The following is a 23,008-nucleotide window of genomic DNA, read 5'->3' on the forward strand; positions in this document are numbered from 1 at the left end:
ATAGGATAATATGCAATTTGCTCATCCGTCTGCTTGTGGGATCCTCTCGGATCGCCGGAGGGCATAGAACCCGCGAATAAGGTTACTACCGGATTGAACTACGGAGCTGCGTGTAGAATATCGTTTTCGAAGTTACGTGTAATGAACATGCATGCGCGCTCGATTAAAATAGCTATGGATCACTAAAATAACTTGATTATGAAAGTATATTAATATGCAGGATCGCGTCCAGCTTTTAAAGGTAATTTAATGAATTAATATTAATTTATCGCTCTCTCTTTCTCTCTCCCGTATTACATATTAATATCAATCCAATTCTGATAAGAGTTTACTATATGTAAAATTTATTCGGCGCGAGATCGAACATTACGAGAGTTGCTATGGCTACGGTTGTCTCCTTTAATTCTTCTGCAAAATCTGCAACTCTGGTTAATATACATATGTAATAATATAATTTTTTAAAAATTGATAATTTTAGCAGTTTAAATTATCTTCTTTTCCTGAAAGACATTCGCTAATCGATATCGCAGATCAATACCGACCACTTCGCAAATATTTATAATTTATTCTTAACGTGAAAACGCCATCAATAGCGACTATCTCCGACAATTTGAACGCTTTTTATTTCTTATATTTTGATATCCATGATAGTTCTCAGCTTGCGTCGATTCTAATAGCGACGACCGTCTCGATAAACAGACATGGTGCCGCGAAAGAGATCCGATCTTGTTTGGAATTCCGTCCAAGTAAGGCTGGCGATAGTCCCAACTCTCCATACTCCGTACTGCAATACGACGTGACGGTGGACCCAGTTTTCGATTCCGGTCACGGGCGTAATCACGGTACTTAGGTAAAAGCGAACACCCAGCGGACGAGGTCGCCGCGCGGTGGCCGCGAAGAGAGAAAGAGAGAAACGTAACGGTCTCTGGCGCGGAATCAATGTGCACATACATACATACGCAAGCGAGGAGCCGGAGGAACCTCCGTTGCGGGTACGTTGCGGTGGCCGCCAATGGTCGCTGTTTATCGATGGGACGAAGCGACTTCGAACACGTCGAAACCGCGGCGTGCACCACCGCATAGACGGGCGGCTATTATCGAAGTAATTGAAACGTAAAACGTGCCGCGGTCGCAGACGCTTTCCTCGCGACCGACCGCACACGCGTCGTCGGATTTGACACTGATCGAATGTCTAGACCGAGGATGACCTTGTATTATCAGCGTGACCCGGGAAGTTGTGAACTTTCGAATAAATATATATATATCGAATGGCACGCGTAGAACTTAATTCTCTCTGACCTCGTAGTCGAACTCGTTGACAATCAAATGGTACATTCGGGTCACGGAAATGATGGTGCCAGTTAAACGAAATGAGATTGCCTTCTGTCCGCTGCGAAAATTGGCACTACGGAAAGGTTGTCGACGTATAAAAGTAACTGAGAAAAAGTAAGAGTGGGACGTGTTTATCTTTTCCATGCTTCTCGGCAAAGAAAAGTAGTCTCACGTGGCTCTACATATATAAAAAGCGGATCTTAACACTATTTTCAGGTGAGTTAGGTTCTTTTTTATCAGTCATTCGTACGCTCCAATTTCAAACATAATTAACCAAGTAACTACCATGATAAATTTTCATTTAAAATCGATTTATCTTATTATGCTTGTTACTCTTTCTTTAATAAAGATTATAATACGCTCGCATCATTAGAAATCGATTTGTGTTAATTAACTTATAAACGTCGCTCAACTATACATAATATTCCGGTTATTTGTTTCGGATGAGATATTCCAAAACGGGATTGGTTGCTCCGACAAGTATTGGAAACTGCGTACAATATCGCACATATCACGTGCCAGAAGATAAATGGAGCTTGCGGGAACTGCACGGCAGTGAATCTTGGGCAAGGTTTACGAACGGAGCAGCGGCACGAGATTATCTGGCGCATCGCAAAATCTACGGTGCATTATATAAATTTGGAACTATTCAATAAAATTCAATCCCGAGGCACATCTCACGCGACAAATATATCGCGCTGACAGCAGCGAACATATATACGTACGTACATACATATATGCATACTTATTCATTCATAAAATGTCGATCACACACACTCATGTATATACACGTATAAGTTTCTTGATAAAATATTGATCCCTCTGTATGTGAATTAGAACAGCATGCTTATCTTATATTACACGATATAGAATTACTTTGAGCGAGTAGTTTCGTTCACAAGCATAATCATGATACTTAGCGAAAACTATGTTAGAAGGATGGAAAGCTGCGGTTATCTCGAAAAGTAGCGTCGGCTGCAATAATATCATTGTGCACATAGGAAAGGAGGTAAGCGGAGCTTGCAAGTAACTACATGGCTCGAGAGTGCTGCGGAAGTTGCTATTTATGAGCTAGTCAGCGCAGAAACTTCGGTTGTGCGGCACGAAACTCGGTAAACTCGCAATATGAATGGTTATGATGATGCAGGTGGAAAGATTTTTGATAACGTTAACAATTACGGATCGATAAGGAAAGGATTTCTGCTTCGTGAGAGTAACATCGAACGAACGATGAAATTGAAAAGATGTCTTGTCGTGGACACTTCGCTCAAATATTCACCTGTACTATTATTCTCCAACGTGAACTTAACACGATGACACAGACTCGGTTATCATTTGGAAGGGCGATATCTTTTACGAGCACTTTACAATATTAGTTTCATGCGGGAAGTTTTCCCAAAGTAGGCTTTGTAACGCGTGAGACATATCTGTGTCTCAGAAGTGAAAGGATTAACATCATATACTTGGACACATGCCATCCATTTCGCTCTAAAATGGAAGTTCCAAGTTTCAAGACCTGTATACACGTAACTCCTAAACAAGCAAATCTTTATCAATTATTCTGTTGAAATTATCAGTAAAAATTTATTAGAATTAATCTCAGATTCGTCGAAAAAAATTATTTAGTTAAAGATCGTTAATTCTGAATTGCTGAATCAAACGTAACTGTAATAAATAGAATCGCGCGTTAATTAACTGAACAAACGAAAGTTGGACTTCCGATACGTTTGCGTCAAATATTTCACGAAAAGCGAAACAAGCATATAAAGAAAAGTAGATAATGCTCGAAATTGTATGCAACAAAAAATTAAACAAAATATCTAGCAGTTAAAATACAATTTTAACAAAGAAAAAAAAATCAATCGAAGTAAATGTACTTAAAAAAATATGTTCTCAGATTGTTAAAAAATAATTTGCTAATATAGGATTTACGTTCTATAAAGAAATGTAATTTTATTAAAATATCTCTTTCAAGTTCTTTTAAAAAATGTTAAAAAATTATTTCTTCAAAAAATTATATGAAATCAGTGCAATTAACCAGGTATACAGTTCTGTACTATTAACTTATATCAGTACCTAACAATTTGGAGCTCCTTTGACTCATAAAGCAGCTTCATACGATCTATAATTTACAAAAGAATTTATCGGAAAAACGAAAATAGGGGTAACGGCGACGTCGTAAAGGCATCTCGCAGCAGACATTAGTAGTAAATATGATATGCGTACAGTTTCGGATTGCACGTTTAGGCATAATAAAGGCATACCTATATAGCAGACACGGGTACAGAGAAACGATTCGTCGAAGCTCTCGCGCGCCTCATCTGTGCATGTGCTTGTTTAAGCGCAGAAACGGGTCCTGCGAGATTCGCCCGATTATTCGGTCATTTGAATCTTAATGCTGATATTTGCGAGAGAATGCGCGACCATTTGCCCTGACAAAGTATTCGTGGCAGCTGGGAGGGAACATGGCAGGAGGCGCGCCGGCAAACTCGGCTGCATAGCATATACATACATAATAACGACGTAAAGTACTATATTCGCGAATGCAGGCGCTGCGGTGTAAATAATAATGATGGAAGTTGAATTCTCGACGGCACAAATATTATAATAAATTGTTAAAATAGAAAAAGTTGCGTATATATGCGCAGCGTGAAGCACATTACGACGATACGTGTACAAAAAAATGTATCATGACGTTATTACACGAAAAGAATTACATGTATGCATGTAAAATTGTAGAAGATACAGAGTTATGAAAAGTATATAGATTAACGAAAATATCTCTGCCGTAAAACACATACTCCTCGTTTGAACAAAGTAAAAAAGCACCGAACGTACTTGTTGAATTATAAGAATTGAATAGAAAATGTGACATGCAAATATTTTCCTTATCCAATTTCTCGAAAAGTTCCCTCAAGTTTCTCCTTTTCTTAGGAAAGTTATTTGCACTTTCCATCCAGATATTGTACTGTGGTCTTTAATTTAAACACTAGAATGGCATAGACGGAAATAAGGTGTAAAATGGAGAAGGAAAAAGACACGGCCCGCGACAAAGATTTTTCCGAAAGCAGTGCACTCGCTTCTGAAACGTCGCCGGCTGACTGTCATTAACCGTGAGGGAGATAGCGCTGGCGCTGGTGAAACAAGAAGAGACGGCTTGCGTATCAAGCCGACTGCACTTCGTTTAAAATTTAGCTAACGAGATGGGCCGTTACGCCGCTGGCATCTAACGACAGAGAAAACGAGTCCTGTGGTTATGTCTCGAGTGCTATGTGTTGAAACGACGACACCTGCGGTGGAAGTCGGGGACAAGTATATGCGAACGAAAGTAAATGGACACCAGCAGTGCAAGCTGGAAAATACGCGTACGCTAATCGTCGTATGTCGCTTGTACCAGTGGTTGCCCGATCTCCGCTTTAATTCCAGACTATTACCAAATTATTATCACGCCAGACGCGTAACTTTTTGTTTGCATCACTATATAACACCACGACTCGCATAATATTTGTCAAAATTGTCTGCGGGCTACGATCGAAAATAATCGGAATATCTGCGAGAATGTATTTCTTATCATCGTTTTGAGCGTCGCTGATACAGCGAGATCTTTGAAGGTTATCCGAGTCCGTCTGCGTAGGACATTTGAATTTTAACAGCAGTACTTATGAATGTGAATCCACGTCCTTACTCGCTCCTACAAACTGTACTGTCTGTAGATACGGGCGGAATAATTTGCAAGACAAACTTCTTGTCACTCATTATACAGAATGTGCTGCGTTTCTTTTAGCAGACGAGATATTTATCGTGCATATAAACTATTTTGTGCATTGAATAAATATCAGCTGATAATCCTCGCTTGTATTACTATCTTAAGCCTTTTATTACTTTAATGGTAATTATACATGTTATATATATGTATAATACATGTATATAATATATGTATAATACATATATATATATATATATATACACGGAGAAAATTTTATATTAAATTTTATTATATGCTGTCGCACCAACTGCGGACCATCAAGACTTCAAGACGCACAAGTTTAAATGCTATAGTCTTATAGTAAAATTACTATGTTCATAGCATTTAATGCTATAATTATAGCATTAAGTAATTTTACTATAAGACTATAGCATTTAAACTTGTGCGTCTTGATGGCCCGCAGCTAGTGCGACACCATAGTAATATTTACTATAAAATTTTCTCAGTGTATATATATATATATATATATATATATATAACATGGTAATAAATTGTAGTAGATATAAATTTTGTCATACAAGGTTGTCACTATTTTTGTCAGATTATTTTATAAATAAATACCTTCATTTTATAAACGAATCATTCTATTAAAATTGTCACCGCGTAATTTAAGCTCATATACGCCTCAGAATATTCTGTATAACTTATGGGGTTCCCCAAAGATGTTCCAAATTATGCCTCACATTTCTCGCGACATGTCCACCGTAAAAGGAAATGCTTCTTCCTTAAGACAAGGGCAAGAAAAGGACGCACGGGAAAGGGTGGAGGAGGTGCATCGTTCGATGCAAATGAAACGGCGAAGTCGTGAAAAGAGCCATGGCCCTCGTCAAAATGTTTTACGCGGCGCAGAAGGTGTACGTCATAGATGTGTGCCGCATGCCAATCATATTTCATGCAAATTTACCCTCGCGGCAAGTAGCTTCGGGGAGCAGTCAAGGTACACCATCCACCGTCATTCGCTTCGCGCAGGGACTTTTCCGCGAGTGCGGAAACTTCGTGGCTCGCCCGGCTAATTACGAGGGTTATTTCTTCTGCCATCAACGCGCGAAACACGTAAAATTTTCTCGCCACGTAAGAGAAAACGCAATTTCCACCGTTGTATTCGCCCCACCGGTCTTTGCCCGCCCATCCCTTTTCGCCGAGCGCGATCTAATTTAATGATAATGAGAGAGAACCGCCCGTGGTTTATTCGGATTTCATTGCGTGCGAAATGTGGCCATTCTTCCTCCTGTAGCGTGCCAACGTCCGTTGTCCTGACTTTTTCCATCTCATATGCCACACACAGTAAAATCTCTCCGACGTCACGAGTTCATCCTCGTTTCGCGTGGATAATGATATGCGTTAGTTTAATTAAATTTCGACCATTTAAATTGGCACGCTTTTGTTTCACAAATTTTTGCTCCATCGAATACGGTGATTTATCCAGAGTAGGAATATTTTTTTTTTGTTTGCATTGATAAATATAATTTAATGATTTTTGAGTGTTATTCTCGTGCGATATAATTGCAGAATAATGCTTAATTGTTTTAATCTCAATTAAATAATAATAATAAAAAAAAAAGTCATAAGCATAACTTTTTTCTATCTCGGACCTGGCGATAGGTATATCATACAAAAAAAAATGAAATGCAAATCATTCTAGCTATAATTATGTATTGACTTAATTGCGATAATTAATCATATCAATAATCTCTATAATATTGATATAAAAAGCGATTTTCATAGTCACATAGTCATATACTAAAAATGAATTTTCCCGCTACGGAAATTATACGAAAAGAGAAAGAAATAAAGATTAAATAAATTACTGGGCATACACCATATTTAAAACAAATGTTTATCAGTATAATATCCAGGGGCTGCGGTATCGGTGCAACATTTTTCACCGCATTAAACGAGAATTAAGTTTATTTCGAGAAAGAAAAAAAAATGCAAATCCAATGTGAGTTTAAGAGATAACCGGTGATGGTCGCGCGCGCGCGCTAAGTCGTTCTTCGAGCTCAGCTATGTTTATGAATTGCGGGCAAACAGCTTTAATCCGAGCAAGGACCTTCGATAAGCGGCTTTCTCGAAATATCTTTTTGCATCGCCACCCTCGTTTGCGTACGCACGTAACCAACGCGGCGCAGCTGGTTCGCGGTCGCCTGGCAAATCGATATCGCCGTACTTGGTCTATGCGTGCACGCGATCGACACGGAGGCGTTCCGACTGCACGCAATTCGATAATAAATTATCATCGCATTGAGCGCCGTCGAAATAATTCCCACGGTGCCGTGGCGACGATCTCCATCCTCCTCCGGTTGGCAATAATTCGGACGACTCGAAGAGAACGAGGCGATGGCCTTTCGCGCGGAGGCAGGTATTCCGACGATACGAGAGTGCGGCTCTCTCTCGTGATTCCGGCGCAATTTCTAAAGCCGGCCGGACATCGTGCCGGTATTTATGCGGATCGTATATGCGATTAGGTTTAATCCTCGCGTGTGGCGAAAATGTTCGTGCCGCGTCGCCGGGCACCGCGCCGGTGCGGCGTGACGCGGTGCACAGCGCGATCGTGCGCGCAGGAAACGTAATATGAAATTTCGTTAGTGGCAATAAAAAGGAGCGTTTACGTCCTGCCTGAATTGGGTCGTTGTTTCGGAATAATGCCCCATGCACAAGTCCATAAAAGTCGTGTCTACGCGGTCGAATGACGGCGTACAATTGATACGCGGTATATGCGCCCCGACATGAATTCGCGCTATCTTTTACGACTTGACAAGTCTGAAAAGCTATCAGTAATCATCTCTTGTGACGTAAATATCCGTTTCGAAATTGTATCGCATAAAAGGTGGAGTAATCTCGAGCGAAACTCTTTTCAACCGTGTGCCGCGCTTATAGCTTAGCTTCCGCTCTGTAACTTCCGAAAAATTAAAAATTCAATTGCGTATAAAAGAGAAGCAGCTGGTGCTTTCCAATTAAAATATAGCTCACGGCGCATTAGATTGAATTTCACACCTTCTGTGTATATAATATATATTACATATATGCAATGAAAATTTATTGTAAAAATGTTTTCTATGAAAATATGAAAGATAAATAGTTCCTTCTCAGCCAACATTTTCTTTGATTTATAAAAATATTTAATAGATATTTCTATAAATATTTGATAGATATAGTCATGATTTTTACATTGGTAAGTTACACGATATTGTAATTTTTATAAAATCTTTTATAAAGCCATTAACTTTTCTATATTAGAGCAATCCGCAATCTTTCATATTACACGCTTCAATATCTTACTTATTGTTAGAAAGAATAATATCCAGATTCGCGTGATATTCTTTATAAAATTAATTTGCTATTTGTTTCACATTACAATAATACAAACACGAACAATGTCAAATGTAATGCTTGTATTCTATCGCGACAATGCTTTCGCATTCATAAAAGGAAACTAGTTAATCTAGTAATAGAGAGTGCGGCAGAGAGATATCGCACAAATCAGAAAGCGTTAAAGATTCAAGTTCGAGACGATACATAATGCGGGGACAAAACTTCGTTTCAAGATATAACGAGAATTCTCTGCCATCTCGGAAGCCAAACGTCGATGTTTCTTGCCTTCAATTAGTGCTGCAAGATGGTACAACTTCGAGAAAGTTTATGCGATATAATACGAACTGCGAGATAAAGCCCTCTGCGACGATAAAACCAATGCATGGCAGGAACATTTGCGGCATAGTGCGTGTCTGTCGTTATTTACTGTCGGCATTGCATGCTATAGTTCAGGAGAAACGAGTGCTAAATAACTAAGTTTCTTAAACTTATCGAAAAGACAATAAAGATATTATGCTGCACAATATCGCATTTTGGATGTTAATAACACTCTGTACTATAGTATATACACGGATTTGTAAAGATATAACTTTAATTATTATATTAGAAAGAAATTTATATTAACTTATACTAAAAGTGTTTAAATAAATAAAAAAGTATTACTTACAGAATGAGTGATATGTGAAATATTTTTCGAGGTGATTTGTAATGGAAAATTTAAAAATTTATAAAGAGATTAAAGCACTAAAATAGAATTGGAATATTGTTAACTCTCTTTTTCGAATGAACACATTAATACTCCACGAGAGTTTCTGTATCCGTTTAATTTTCCATATCTTCTCTCGAAATAAAATGGCATGCAGATAAAATCGATAGATACACCAAAGCCGATACATGACTATTCTAATTTCGGAAAATATTGTTTTATACCATTTTAAATAGAAGTGATAAAATCGATAAAATTCTTGAAAAACTTTAATTCGATATTTTTTTAAAAAAGTATGGGACAAAAAGAGAATTATGCGCGATTTTCAGCGTCCTAGCGATTAACGCGTCAGATTTCTCCGATATAATAAGCCTTATTTAAAATTAACTAAAAACTGAGTCGTTCTGTTATTAATTGTGTGCTATACCAATACTTTACCATTATTTTCGTTTCAAACACCCCGTACTTGCCGAGATATCAACATGATATTATACTACGTTTGATTGAACAACCCGCCCATTTTTAACGAGGAAACTTTTATATACATTTCGCGCTACGGAAGCGCATGTACGCCGACGTAACGCTGTAGTAACTTCTGAACAAAGTTAACTCCGGAGACATCATAATCACAAAGCACGCAATACTTATCGCCCGAATGTATCGGGCGATATCGAGATATCTCGGGGCCTTCTCCAACACGGACGGTCAACTATAGAATTCTCTCTCCTCTTGTGAGGAAGAAACTTAAAGCTAAGAGGATCGCTAAGTTAAGATAACGTCAATTCTAAGCTGGCGTTATTAAAGAACGTCGACACAAAAAGAAAAAGATTTCAACGTCGCGATACGCGTAATCGAAAGAAAGCATAACAAAATAAAAAAGAAAAAAGAGCTGGACAAATTGGAAGAGAGATAGAAAGAAAAAAAGAAAGAAAAAGCGAAAAAAGATGTTAAGAAAGCATCATGTACATGAAAAGTCCGTCTAAGTATTCAGGATCGCTGAGGAATTCGGCGAAAATAGTGCGGCGACAGGATAGCCGGTGGAGAACGGTGGTGGAGGGAGGGAAGGACTGAAAAGGACTCCGGTCAGGGATCCCGGGGTGCGCGTGCACTGATATCTTGTTTAATTAAGCGAACTCCAAAGCGCGCGGCGTCTTGTCGTGGTAAGAAGCCGACCCATTGTGAGGCTTCAAAGCCTGCAGCGGCCGTTACTCGCCACCGGTCCACCGGTGAGTGGAGAGGAGATTCACTCGCTTCACTCTCCTCCCTTTCTTCTCTTCTTCCTCCTCCTATTCCTGCTTCGTGGTCCTTCGACTTCGCGCTAACAAACACCGTGGGTCCCGCGTGTACGTGTGTATATATACTGATTTTATGTGTATCGTGTCACCTCAGAGATTGCGCGCGCGAGAGAAAGAGAGAAAGAAAGAGACAGATCGAAAAGGGGAGCACAGACACGTACCAGTGTGGGTACGTGCGAGCGGAACGAGGACCAAAAATAAAGCACAAAAAAAGCATCGTCGGGGAGAAGCGGGGCGACGTGTTTCGTTCTAATTACGTGCCGCCACTGGCCGCATGCTGTTTGCCGTGGCTGCTGCGGCAACGGCAGGGCGCCCAGGGTCCGCACAGTTAACGAAAGGCGCGGACACTAACGATTCGAACCCACGAATGGTCGCGGAGAAGAACGAGGGGGAACAGTCGATCTTCGTCCGAAATGTAGGAAGAACGATGGCAGAAATATAATGACTTTCAGCAGGTGAACGCAGAGATACATATCTGTTTGCGCATGTCACGTCATGTATATCGGTTGCTGCTTTTGTCGTTATTTATTTTATCACTGGTATTTTAACAATAAGCAACTAGAAATGTTAACACGTTAGAAATAATAGCACAATATTGGATACAAATATTTTAATAGCATATATAATTCATTCTTACTTTAAATTTTATTCGAATTTGGTTCATATGTAAAATCAGAATGTAAAAATAGAATTACGTGCTTATTTATTCATTTGTTTATTATTGCATTAGAGAAATTTTGATTTAACGCGTCTAAAATCGTTCTTATGATTTATGTAGCGGAATACACTCGCTTCGCTTAAAATGCCATTTTCATGGCGCTTAATAAGTTAACGCGGCGTCGCAAACGACAATTTCTGAGGCTAATTATTGCAAACGAAAAGGGTGACATGAACACATATAAACATAGATAAGTTGAGACGAATCTCGATTGCACTTCAGAAAAAATCCCGTCGTGAACGCGACGTCGCGTGAATGAGATCGCGTGTGCATTCTGGCGTTATTTCAACGAATCGTTGGTTCTTATTCATACAATGCATATCAGTGAAAAAAAAACTTGGCAAGCGTTTGAAGATGTTACGGTGCTGATTCAGGGACAGACAGAGAGATATATATTCCTATACGCTCTCCGTAATTATTATTTCGCGGGCTGACATGGATATACATTCGTTAATTGAAACGACCTAAGAATCGTCGGCGGGTCTTCTCTCGGTGCGCGCGTCAGTACTCAGACAAGAAAATTGCAGAAGCCGTGACATTGAGGCTTTCATCGGCGCGAGACACTGCGACTGGGAAGGCGAAAGTGAGATGAAGAGGGGCTTTTCTGCGCGCGAGGGTAATGTTCGAAAGGGTGGTGAGCGAGCAAAAGTTCAAGGGTGGCGACACGAGGGTGTCGCGCTACATCGATCGCACCTGAAACATCCACCTTTCGCGGTCTGCTCATTTCCCTTTTCTTTTCCACGTAACCCTTCGGGGCTCCTGTCTCCCTCTTCTCGCTCACCCTCGTCATCGGCCCTCGGCGCGTCGCAGGTATCCTTTTTTAACGCCCTTCGTACCCGTCGGCCGCGCACAGTACACGTGCGCCCCTCACACGTGCGTCACGACGCGTTTGCGTAAGCGCGTGTTCCGCGCTTACGCGCTCCTATACGCGTCTTTACACCAGAACCCGGCGACATCCAATTGTCCCGGGAATTACTGAATGAATAAGTTACACGGCAACTTTAACGCCGGCTAAAAAGCCCCATCGAGTTTAATTAATTTCTCGTGAAGTCAGTTTCTTGTTGATCCTGCTTGAAGGGATCCTTCGTAATGGGTTCTTTTCTCGGACTTGTATTACGGCTTTCACGGTAATTACAATGTACATCGTATGCTATATACCACGATATGCGATGCCAAACAATAATTATTATATAAAGTTCATCAAAAAATGTGCAGGATAGTTCCAAAAGTGATTGCATAGTTACGTACAAATAGAAACTATAATAAATTCAAAGCTTTTTGTCTAAATAAAGAAAAAGATAATAATTTAAAATAATTTAAAAAATATGTAGTTTTAGAATCAGTAATGCAAACTATTATGTAAACAATATTCAGATGTAGAAAATGCCAAATTGATATCGAAATATGAACTGATTGCAAGGAAGAACATTTTTGATACGAGAGAATAATTACCTAACTGTTCACTGATCAATACTTAACCATCTGTAAATAGTGAATCGCTTAACTGGTCGCTTGTGTCAGGCAGAAAGCGAAGCGATCGTGCGGAGATGAAGAAACCATAACGTGGTGGCGCGGGGAAGTGAATTAGACGATGTAACAGAGGTGCCCCGGGTCGCACACTACCGCGGCCAATGAATATGAAACAGTCATTAGCGCGCCAATCCGGAATCACTTAGGTGCACACAGAGTGCCAGACCAGAGAGAGAGAGAGAGAGAGAGAGAGAGAGAGAGAGAGAGAGAGATAGAGGGAGACAGTGAGAAAGAGAGAGAGAGAGAGGGAGGGGAAGCATTGGAGGCTGGTGCATTGAAATGCATTGCTGCAGGTCGTCGACGGGCACTGTCGGGCCGTATGGGATAGGCGCTCGCGGCACCTATCCCAGGAATACGATCGCCCTCGAAATGGGACGCGTATGTGAACGCCTGGCGCTCCGACGTTCCGGCGATAAGATCGACGCGGCGTTCGCGCGTTTGTCGGCTTTATTGGCCGGTTGCGGGCCACCGATAACGCAAGATTGCATTACGACCATAAAGTCGCGCATCTCGCTGGTGTATCCGCATAAAGCTCTATCGTCCGCGCGATGGCGACGCGCTCCCCAGGGCGGTCGGATGCTGGGACGAAGCGTTGGTTCGTGATGGGCGGACGGTGAACGGCTGCCGGCTACAGCGGCACGTACCTGCCGGTTAAACAATTTCGCTTTACGATCGAAAAACGTCGCCTTGAGGGGAAGAGCGATCGATTCCTGAAACGAGGAACGTGCCCCTAGCCAGACGTGTCGCGCGCGTGCGCGCGCGCGCGCTGGCAAACGAAATAAATCGGGCGATTGTGAATCGTGAATCTTGTCGATAGCGCTAATCTGTCGGGAAACACAGAAATGAGAAATTTTAACGACATACAGCAATTATATGTACAATATAATATTAAATATCTGCGAGAAAAGGAAATCAAAAGTTTATGATTAGGCACATCACGCAACGAGCTCTAAATTATTTTTGTTTCGTTAATACTAATATTTACATAGATAATTAATACAGTATATGTAATGATAAAAGAGATAAAGCTAAAATAAGCGTATTAAAAGATTTCAATTTTTTAATAAATTAATAAGATTTTTCGATTTCTTAACGTAGAGAGTTAATAAATCGGAACCAATAATAGTTCATGAAGTTATTTTGGTGCAGAAAATTTAATTATAAATTTGATAAATCTTCTATTATCTTTTTACACTTTTCCATAAAATCTGCACAGAGAAGTCGTATAGATAGACAAGGAAATAAAACGGGATAACTTTAATCTATTTGCCGAATATAAAATTAATTAAGAGATAAAATATAAAATTTCATTCACATTTGATTCACAGTTTAATTCTTTACGCAACTATTTTTAGGCGAAGCTGTTATTCTTCTCTTAACCATACGCCGGGGTTATTCAAACTCTCTCCATCGCTACCTCGGACTTTCAAATTTCCCGAGGATTTGCTTATGGAAACGCGTAGGCCGCAGGTCGATCGTGCCCCCATTCGCTCTTTCCGACCCTCTTTTATCCCGAGGCAAATTCAAACGGGGGTGTGGTGCCTCGAGATGCATTACCGGTTAACCCTGGGCTGTCGTAGATCTACTTAACTGCGCCCGTAAGTTTTTCGAACTACCTCGTTGCCTCGGCCGCGCGGCATTGCTATGTGCCCGCTGTGTAAAGCAGTTCGACTTTCAGTCGATACGAAGCTTCCTACGTACGCAGGTATCGAAACGTTCCAGAAGCAAAAAAACGGTCGGCTATATCGCTCTAGATATCGGTATGCGCAAAAAGTTTGGATCAAAAATGCTGCGAGAAAATCGGCTTAATTGCGTGCTCTGTTCGTCGCATTTCCGTAATACGTAATTAAGAGAATTAAAAAAAAAAGAGAGAGAGAAAAATAGAAAAAGAAAGAAAGAGCGCTAACTTTTCGTTTCAACGAAAGCGATTTGATCCTCACTTCGCATTCTCTCTTTCTCGCCGGACACTTTATATTCGCGAAAAATCAGCCTTAACGACATTCCGGCCGGCTGATATAATTCCCGTCGTAGCGTAGCCCCGTTCGGGCGCCGTATAACCAGCGGCAGTTGCGAGTGCCGGCAGGCGCGATGTCCCGGCACCGTACCGACGATGTAAATGATGCCGTAATGCACTCAGCCAACAGAGAGAGAGAGAGAGAGAGAGAGAGAGAGAGAGAAAGACACGGTTGACGATGCCGTTAGTAAGTAATATACGCGCTATCCCAGGTAAAGTAGCCCTTACCGAGAGAATGAGGGCGGACGGGAAAAAGGGACAGAGTCGAAAGGGAACTGAATTATTGTTAAAGCGTTAGGAAAGCTCAAGGGAGAGGAAGAGGTCCGGGTATATTTTTTATCTTAATGGCATTACACAGTTCTACGCTCAGCATGCAATGGCATGGCTTCGCCGTTCGCCGGCGCGAATGTATTTCTCTCGCTTCACGATTACGATAATAACAAGCGAGAGACTCTGAAGACTTCTCTCGTCATTCGCGGGCGAATGAGGTTCGCAAAATAAAAAAAGAAAATAAGAGAATCATCGTGGGCCACGACGACGATCCACTTTTAAGAGGATTCAACGAGGGATTCATTGCGGGAACGAAGCCGCAAGCGTGTTGCGCCACGTGACGCGACTTTTCGAGCCATCGCCGTAAGCCATGATGTACGCCCGAAATTAAATTAGGATGTCTGGCTGCCGCCGCCGCCGCCGCCGCCGTCGTGCGAGTCGGTGAGAGTGGATTGGTTCACTGCAGGCGAGCATAGGGATATATTTCCCGTGCGTGGCGGAGTCTGCTAAGTTTATCGACATGAATCGTATTACGGCTGATGTACTTCGATTACCTCGGTTGCAGTGCTCTTCATTAGAAGAAAATGAAAATGCATCATCATTGAATTAGAGCGAACATTAGTCGTGATTTACGGGAATCGTGAGTATTTTATTATGTAGCGAATAATATAAAGTGGCTCATATTATTGATACCAGTACATTATGTGAATAATAATAATGTACATATAATATTAATATCAATATACATTAAACAATATATATTACTAGGTATGTGATGTACTAGGAAAAAATATAATTGCAAAAATAAATAAAGAAGTATTTTGAAATAATGGATATAATAAATCTCGTCTTATCTGAGTACTGATATTACTTTTACTGCAGTCTGTCTCTTTCGTTTATTTCTAGTAAATATTCTTAATATTAATTTGTGTGTATGTGTTTTCATATATTTCACGTATTTAATATATTTTATTAACAAAAAGAACATTAAAGAAGTGTGATTTTCCTTTAAGATATCCAGTTTAATCCTATTTTATTTGAACGGGGCTATTGTCGCGAAGGAAATACTTTCTTAATGCAATAGCTAGGGTCACGAGGTTAACAGCTGACTGTATTTCACGCCCCTACCGATCTTAGATTAGCATATAAAGCGAGGTGATTCGTCTTATTTACGTTTGGGAACCTTCTTCCGTCGAATGTTTACAGGCCGCGAATAATTACCCCGTTTAAGAATCTACTCTCTTTGATCGCCGCTGTTATTCTTAAAAAGAAGTTCTAAAGCACTCGTACGTGTTAAGCGCGGGTCCATTTAGCCGCTATATTATACTATTTTTATCATAATAATTTTGAGAGCACGAAATTATGGATGAGGCATAGCTAGGAACGATCAAAAAACACTGTTGAATACTTTGCTTTTAACATAAGATTCACAAACTTTTTTAAGTATGGATTTTTATTATATGTATATATGTATATAGTTACACGTAACTGCATGTTTCGATGTTTTTCGACCCAATCACTCTGTATATGAAGCTTCTATTAAAAAAAAAGGGAACACGCTATTCTCTTCCTACACTGGAAGTAGGTTGAAGTAGCTACGAGCTACTCTCGATTCGCTCTAAACCACTTTAAATTTACATATCTTTGCCGGCGGCCTTTGTACATCGCGTGCTTACTCATCGAGAGCACGCTATCCATTATAATAAAAAGCGCATCGCTCGTTGTTGTCTTTTTCCTTTTGGCTGAGAAACGCGCGGCAAATCTCACGATAATATTCGACATCCATGGAAAGCGTTCAAGAAAGAGGCGAACGAGCTTTGAGTGCCATGCCTACTTTACAGACTCCTGATGTATCCTCGCGCGTATTTTCGTTAATGCGCCCGTTCCCCCTGCTATAATGGCTCGTAGCGCATTTCGACGATGCAATTTTCAGCACCGCGGACACGATGACATCGCAACTGGGTTAATAACGAGAGGCGCGGAAACGCGAATCAGCGATGCGATAATACGTACATTCGCAATGGGCATGCCGTTGGATCAACGCGGGGAGAATACAGTCGCGTGGATAGGATCAATTTTAGGAATACTCGACGCGAATTCTTCAAGTGTTGAAAAAAAGAAAAGCATAATCGCTTCGGTAGTTCGTAAAGATCGCGATTTCTTATGTCCTCTCGCAAGCTGCATCGCAAGTGCTCGTTACGGAATAAGAGAACAAGACAACGAGGGAGATAAATGTAGTTCCGCTTGGTTAATTCCTTTCGCTCTGATAGACAATTATTTATACGTTTATATGCTTATCGTGGCATTGAGAACACAACGATTAAAGAAAATATAGAAAATACGTATTGTTATCTGCGTTACCCCGCTCGCCCTCATACTTTCCTTTGTAGAATATTATCCCGATTTGAGTAGAATGTAGTAACTTACGTGTTAAGCTTGAAACGCAATCTCCTGAAACGTGACCAGACTACCAGGTTAGATTTATGTTCACGTCAATCACGAAACGCATATTAATTCTTGCCAGATCCAACATCGAATTTCCCCTTCTGACAAGCAAGCACGACTGAGTCTTTAATAACGGTTTCGGAAAGTCTTGACGTAGCCTTTGCGAAGACTTTTTTTTGCGCTGTCAAAATGTTACTTCTAATACTTTCATAAACGTTTCCTTCGAAGGTAGAATCAAGACTACACCTCAATCGTGTTGCATTTATGACGTCCCATTAAACATTTTATGACAATCCCAATACCAAACGCGATAAAATATATTGGATCTTTAATCCTGGGAGGATAGTCTTCTCCTTAGTTTGCAGAACAGTGTGATACTATGACGTTTAATGATAAAGTAATCAATGCTTAGATACAACACAGTTAAAAGAAAGTTTAAAGAAAGTTAAAAAAGTGATAACAATTAAAAAAAAAGTTTTATGTTTTGTGTGAAGCAGTTATTTTCGTAACTAGATAGGGGCCATACGAATTTTAATCAGCGAGAGAATCTCTTGATTGAGAAAAAATAAAAAAATTTTGTTGCGACCCTGAACGAACATCGCGCGACGAGTACTCAAAGTATCCGAACGTCATCGGTCGCCGGAACGACCTATCAACCCCCCGACAGCTGCAACACGGCGGCGCGCTCTCGGCGTTGCAGTTGCGGTCACGCGAATCGCTCTCGGCGAGCAAGCGAGCGCGCGTTCGCGGTGAGTACGCCATTAGATTCCCATCTGGGCGCGCACTACTACTATACTGACAGCAGTCAGGCCCAAACAAGACGAATGACGCGGTGCGGTCGGTCGCGTCGCGTCGACGTTGCAGTCGCGACGGGACGGAGGCACGTAGGATACGCGGGTCGGCGGATACGGGAGAAGCGCGGCTCATACGGTCGCTGACAGGCCGCGATATTCCATCTGGCGGAATCGCATCCTCGGAGAACTCGTCGGACGTGGCTAGCTGACCCATCATAGTCGCGGGCAGCGATCGTTGCTGGTAGCGATACGCGGCGGAGCAATGGATCACTCTATCTCTCTCTCTCTCTCTCTCTCTCTCTCTTGCTTTCCTCTTTCTCTCTCTCATTCACTCACTCGCTCACTCTCGTCAGCCGCTGTGGCTAGTGGAACCACCAGACACGGTGGTCCACGTCAAGAGGAAGAGGCGAAGAGAGAGAGAGAGAGAGAATAGAGGCCGAAGAAGAGAGGGCCGCGGCAAGAGAGATGATCAAAGCCCCGTCCGCATGTCAAATGGAGAGTCCGACCTCTCCGTTGCAGCGATGGCTGACCAACTCAGATGATCCCCCGCTACCGCTGAGCAACCTCTCGCTTCCTGGCGAATCTCACTCGCGGTCTGTCTCTCTCGCTCCTCCCTCATCTCATTTTCTCTTTCCTCGTTCGCTCTTTCTCCTTCGCCACCTCCTCCGTCACCTCTGAAATCGCTGCGGCGGCGTGGAAACCGCAGTCTCGCTGCGGCTGCGACGAACCCCCCCCCCCCCGTGTACGACATGTATCGGCCGCGCTTCGTGCCCTCCGGCATAATTCAATTTTCGTCACGGTGGATGCCGGCAGTTCGTCTCGCCGCCGTTCGTCGTTCTTTTCGTCTCCGAGTGCATCGACTCGCGGCGCGCGGTCTAGTCCTGCGGCCTAGCCCGGCCGTGAAGAGAAACGACGTGACTCCGAGAGGAGATCGTTGCTCCTTGAGAGCGAGCGAGCGAGCGGGTCAGCGGCTGGGGCTACAGCCGAGGACTCTCGAGAGAAAATTTCATTCTAAGTACTATCGACGTTCTAGCTTTTTCAGAGGCGAGTTTCTGCAGACGCGCACGTTGCATACATCCGTCTGTGCGACATACCTGTTGTACTCCGGCTGCGGATAAAAGAGAGCGACGGCGGAATTGGTACTCTTGAACTTTGTAACATGAATAAAGACCTATCGACTTTTATAAATTCTGCCTTTGTTCTTGAAATCGTCCCATGTACGTACAAGGCCATATCGAAACTCCATTGCCCGGCTCGCGTAACTTTTACGGTCGTCGATTTCGTGCCGGGAATATTTAGAGAATGCGAAAATAAATGTATGACAGGGTAAGACAATAAAAATGTTACAAAAGTAAGTTCACTTAGAAAAATAAGAAAAGGTAGAATGTATCTTTTGTTCAATGAGAAATTCAATGATAAATCAGTTAAATACTGAACGTGAAATTTTTTTAGTGTCAGCTGTGAGCAAACTATCAAACCGTAATTAAATATTTACATCTTCATGTATAAATAACTAAATTTTTATAAATTTATACATATATATACAAATTCATAAAAATCTCAGTTTTTTTAAATTTTGTTTAAATTTTTCCAGATTTATTTATATTTGATTACGTACGACTTTATTCATTTCATTTGACATTTATATAAATAAGTTATTTTATTGAAGCTGGCCGCATTTAATCTAAAATAATGCACGCGGTCAACTAAAGAAGTACGAAAGCATTCACATGTTAAACGTCCATCTGTATTTAGACTTGGCTAAGAAAATGCCAACTCACAAAAATCTTTCTTAGAAATGGGAAGTTGCAGAAAGTTGCGGATAGAAAACTGGCTCCGTTATGCAATTTCTCTGAGATTTAATTTCGAAATCGCTTATGCATTCAACCCGTTTATTATAATTGAAAGAATTGCGATAAAAAATTTGAAAAAAAGACAGGAAAATTTAATTAAATTTCACTATTATTTGTTTCGGCAACTTTGGTGTTTGCATAATAAACAGAAGCGCTTTCGTACGTATATTGTGAAAACTTCGCAAATTTCTCGCCACGTTTCTTTTCTTTCCGCACTGGCGAAGAAGATAAAATCCATTTCCTCCTTGGTTCATGTATCCATACGGGTACGTAGCGGCGCTGAAAAATACGCCGTTCACTTTATCGCCGACGAGCGTAACGCAAACACATTTTTCTGAATTGCATACGCATAAATTTACCTGCGCGGGTCAACGAGTTAACGTTCCCTGTTCGAAGATGCATTTACGCTCTAAATTCGGATACTGCAATACTGCCACGATAGTGAACACATATACACACACACAAATACAAAACGCACACGTACAAACACAGACACGCATACACACGTGTATATATTTTAAACCAAGCGTGGGAATTTCATTGCTGGCACTTGCAGGCTCGCCGGCTGCCCGCATTATGCACGGGTGCAAGCGCGTGCACACACATTGATACAGGCCGCGTGCATGCGGACGGAATACGCATACAGAGATCAAGAGCAACTCAACCTCGGCTTGTTTGCCGTTAATACACGAAAGCGACGCTACCGGACGTGTATCAGTATGCGTGCCTCCGGGAAATGTTCATTTACAGGAAACTTTTCATCCGATACTCGTTGCTGGTTTATAATTTTAAGCTTTGTTTACCTTCGAGAATTTACAGAAATCACGCGTTTCAGGAAATACGTACGTACACGTGTATGATACGAAATATTACATCGAAATTTGCCGAAATTTTTGGGGAAAAAAAACCAATATAAAAAAACTACGCAACGATTGTGATTTATCGACAAATCTCTACTTTCGACTATTTGCAACACTACCAATATAAAATATTCAGCTACCTTTTTTTTCTCAAATTTCTGGTTCCGATCATATCGGGAAGCAGATAATGCCGATAATAATAACTGTTCCATAAAAGCCGTATGAAATTATTACAGAAATAATCGCTTCGCGACATTTTGTCTGCAGCTGCATTTAAAATTTTTAATCGAAATTGCATCCGCGAATTGAAACCTAAAATATCCACTTCCGTTGTTTCAGGTTTCCGCTATCGAGATGGCTCGTGAGTTTCAGGATCGATAAGGGTGACTATAATTTAATTACACTAATCGTGTCGCGGTGTGCGGCAAGCCGCATTAAAAGTAATACCTAAGCCGGCGTAAATGATGGCCGGACTAAAATTTCATTATAGGTACGATACGAACTGCAGTCCCCGAGCTTATTTCACGATATCTCGGAATATATATATATGTCGGGCGACTAATCTACGGATAAAATTAGATGCGCCCGCGACGGCGGGCGGGCCACGTGGGATGCGAAGCCGTCGACGGAGGTTAACAAATTGGCGACACATGGGAAATCTTAGGTGTCTTTACTTCTTCAGCAGTACTTACGGATGCATGGGACTCTTTCTTTTCGCGTCGGAAATGTATAGAATTTCCCACGTGCCGCGGCACGTTATTTCCATTCTCTAGGTTCTCGCAATCAATTCAAAATTTAAATGCTTCCACGTGCGGTATGTGCGTATAATTGCCATTAAATAATGTCTTGATGCACTGGAGGAATGAAAGATTTATATGTAGTATGGGCACGCACGCACATACACACACACACACACACACATAATACGAGTTGTGAAATAGATTATTAAAGATAACGATATTGCAATGATGTATGTAGTAATTGATGTTATATTCGACATTGATCATTTGAATAATTCACTACAATCCGCAAAATGGGCCCCTTATGATAACAATTGCAGTTTATTACAACAATTTCCTATAAACAAGTCTCGTGTAACACATTCACATAAAAAAAAAGAATTCTAGAAACATGGAATTTCTGAAACCGCGTAGAGAGCTATTCTTCTCTGGTTGAGTGACTGTTCGCCGAAATTTATACGATTGATTTTCATCAATGTTTTTTATAAATCGCGATTTGTAGCATTGCGCTGTTATCGAGATTGAATGAATGGATGAGAAAGAGAAAATGGAGGGGTTGCCCTAGTATCATGAACGCGATAAATCAAATCGTTAAACCGTATAGGATTACGCGTGCCGCGCGTGCATCATGCGCCGCAAAACGATTAACAGCAATTTTTTTTTAATTGAATATATTTTCGTGGAATACGATAGAAAACATTTCGTTGAATAAAACACCAGTCGGCCATAGAAATAAATGTTACAGCTGTCGCGATCTTTATTGTTGGGATCAATGTAGAGAATAAATTTCTTGGCAAATAAAAATAAGATATAATGTTCGCTAAATTCATGAATTAGATAATTAGTATATAGAGGTAAAGTTGTGTTATGACTTCTAAATTAGCACGTTGAATTTTGTAAGATTCTTGTGAATTTATTTTAATCAATATTAGAATCATTTTGAACATAATATAATTTATCTATAATATTTTTCCTAATATATTATGCATTTAATCTAATATTAACTTATATTTTGCATGAAAATACAATTGCAAATAGAATATAAATTTTATGTCAATAACTTAAGTCATTAGATCTTCAAATGTGATACAGTTAATCTATATAGAATGGAATAGAATATCAATATAGAATATAGAATAGAATAGAATAGAAATAGAAATCAGTTTGTGCCATCAATAAGTCTACGGTATCAAGATCGATATTTTTACAACTTTCCTGTTCTCCCATCGTTCCACAGTTGAAGAAACTAAAGCAAAACTCCAGAAGCAGTCAAAGTACATTTTAACCTTGCAATTTTTCTTTCTTTCAATAAGTATGGCATTCAAGACTCAGAAGTAATTTTTAAATTCTTAAGAATATTAAAAATTATTCCA

The 23,008-nt window shown here is 40.7% G+C and overlaps 1 protein-coding gene and 1 long non-coding RNA gene across 5 annotated transcripts in view; one reads left to right on the top strand and one right to left on the bottom strand.

The window, feature by feature from the left end:
• Positions 1 to 22,483, top strand: part of LOC139823360 (uncharacterized) — a 72,342-nt gene extending 49,859 nt beyond the window's left edge. Inside the window, exons 9-10 of the long non-coding RNA XR_011734754.1 lie at positions 21,235 to 21,278; positions 21,386 to 22,483. This is a non-coding gene — a long non-coding RNA (uncharacterized lncRNA). The remainder of the gene's footprint in view (positions 1 to 21,234; positions 21,279 to 21,385) is intronic.
• Positions 1 to 23,008, bottom strand: part of LOC139823356 (uncharacterized) — a 298,137-nt gene that overhangs the window by 23,474 nt on the left and 251,655 nt on the right. The window lies entirely within an intron of this gene.

Source organism: Temnothorax longispinosus, chromosome 12 (assembly GCF_030848805.1).
Source record: "Temnothorax longispinosus isolate EJ_2023e chromosome 12, Tlon_JGU_v1, whole genome shotgun sequence".
In the NCBI taxonomy this organism is placed as follows: Eukaryota; Metazoa; Arthropoda; class Insecta; order Hymenoptera; family Formicidae; genus Temnothorax; species Temnothorax longispinosus.